Raw genomic sequence first — 2,186 nt, 5'->3', positions numbered from 1 at the left:
CCAAACCCAGCGCACGGCTCAAAGACCGTGAGCCGACAGGATCACCGATCCCGCCGCGCTCAGCGTTCTCCGACCGCAACCCCGCCGACCAAACTGGATCACGACCCCATTCTGGGTACCCGACCCGTTGCGCGGGAGACACGCTGCTCTATCCACAGGAGCGCTGGTCTCTGCGACGCGACGAGCCGCGACCTAAACCAGTTCAGCTGTCTTTTCCTGACACACACACGGCCGCACACACTCGCACGCGCACATGCACACTAAGACACACACACTCTCTCCTCCTCACGCTGTAATGGCAACCATTAATATAATATAATAGCAAAGGTTTTTAAAGATGTGACAGCGCGTACGAGCAGACGGTTGGCACAGCTTCGTCCGTCCGTCCTCTGTCTGTCCGTTGTGTCCGTTGTGTTCTCCATGTCCTCTGACCTCCCCTCTGTACCCTGCATGTGGGACGACCGCGACCGCTTCTTCTCTCTCTCCACTTCGCGGAGATCACAGCGCCGTGTGGTGATCTAGAGGAGACGACAGGTTCATAGGGCGCTTTTATTGTGGCGTTAGTCAGAGTGCCACTCCTCAGCTCATAAACGGCCCGTGCGGATTGAGGCGTTACTGAGACGGACCGGGCACAGGGAGAGAGGCGACGGACTCGCAGGGTAAATTGGATGAAGCCGCTCCCTGTTTCAACACGGACCTCTCACTAAAATTACAATTAGGGCATTTAGCAGACGCTTTTATCCAAAGCGACTTACATCATACACACATTGACACAATGTCAACCATGCAAGGCGACAGCCAGCTCGTCAGGAGCAGTTAGGGTTATGTGTCAACACTCAGCTAGGGGGGGCTGGGGATCGAACTAGCAACCTTTCGGTTACAAGACAACTGCTCTACCTCCTGACCTAAGCCGACCCAGATAGAGGTGCATTTGTTCTTCCTCGACGTCGATAGATTCCCGCCACGGTGGAGAGTTTGTGACCAGATATACACCCTCACATGTCTTAGACGCTGCCAAGGCCAACGGAAAATGCTCCAGAGGCACCTGCCTGTTCCTTTTCCCTGGCTAGCACCTGACACATGCTGGACCACAAGTCTCATCTGAGTCTGAACAGATGACCGGTCGGACCTCCAGAGCTAGAGGAAACCTCCTCCTTTACCTGTAGGCTGCAGGCTGTGTCAGAGACGAGGGATTCAGTCTGTTAGGAGAGTCGAAGTCTTCGGTACGTCACGGAACGTTCAAACGTAATATTTCCGATCGCTATGGAAACAACCCTGGGGATAGCAACACCGGCCTCCCTGAACGCGTAATGTCGACGGACGTGGCGACAAGGAGACGTGACAGCCGTCGTTACATTCTTTCATCTGAAGTATAGCTTTGAAACTGAGCAGTCCTAGCACTGATGAATGTATTGTTTTATTTTGGCTACCTGAAAGTGAAGATGTTTGGGATATTCTGAGGCATAGTCAATGCATCTAGCTTCTCACTGGAGGAAGGGAACGGCATAGAATAGGGATGTACCATCTTTCATCTTTCACTGCATTCTCTTCGGAGACATTCACGTTTCCGTTGCGTCACGTTTACTATATTCTATTCTGTATGTTTTCCCTGTTTGTTTGTGTACCTCTGCTATTACAGTGGGGAACTAATGCAAACAGATTTTGCATTAGTTTTGCACTTAATAACGCTAAACACTAAATTATGCTTGGTCGCCACTGTATCCAAGTATATCCCGGAGGTGATTCGTCAAAAATGGCCTTTGTTATACTTTTATTTTGCTAATTCGTTTTTCCGCCATCTAGGACAATTCAGATGGTTCTGAAAGACGAGATGCAAAAGTATCAAAAGTAATCGTGTTGATTATTATGCAAGATTCAACGCTGGCATTCTTCTCAAATCACCTCTGTCATGCGTTTGTACCTGTATATGTGTGTGCGTGTGCGCATGCATGTATGGGTTTGTCGCTTGTGTGTGTGTGTGTGTGTGTGTGTGTGTGTGTGTGTGTGTGTGTGTGTATAATCCATTCTGTTTTCTGTGTTCCAGAAATAGAATCTCCAAATCCAAGTTCAGGTCAGTAGTTTGTTTACCATGGTCTGTACTCACTGCTGCGCTGTTCGAGTGTGTGTGTTTTATGTATGTGTGTTTGTGTGTGTGTGTGTGTGTGTGTATGTGTGTGTGTGTGTGG

The 2,186-nt window shown here is 49.5% G+C and overlaps 1 protein-coding gene across 1 annotated transcript in view; it reads left to right on the top strand.

Moving 5' to 3' along the window:
• The first annotated feature begins 2,003 nt into the window (after window positions 1-2,003).
• The window catches only part of LOC132447950 (voltage-dependent L-type calcium channel subunit alpha-1C-like), a 34,117-nt gene continuing 33,934 nt past the window's right edge, over window positions 2,004-2,186 (top strand). The window contains exon 1 of the mRNA XM_060038996.1: window positions 2,004-2,071. The gene's annotated coding sequence lies outside the window, so the exon portion shown is untranslated. The remainder of the gene's footprint in view (window positions 2,072-2,186) is intronic.

The sequence above is a fragment of the Gadus macrocephalus genome, chromosome 19 (genome assembly GCF_031168955.1).
Source record: "Gadus macrocephalus chromosome 19, ASM3116895v1".
NCBI lineage: Eukaryota > Metazoa > Chordata > Actinopteri > Gadiformes > Gadidae > Gadus > Gadus macrocephalus.
The sequence above is the reverse complement of the archived record's forward strand: the minus strand, read 5'-3'. Positions and strand labels throughout refer to the sequence as shown.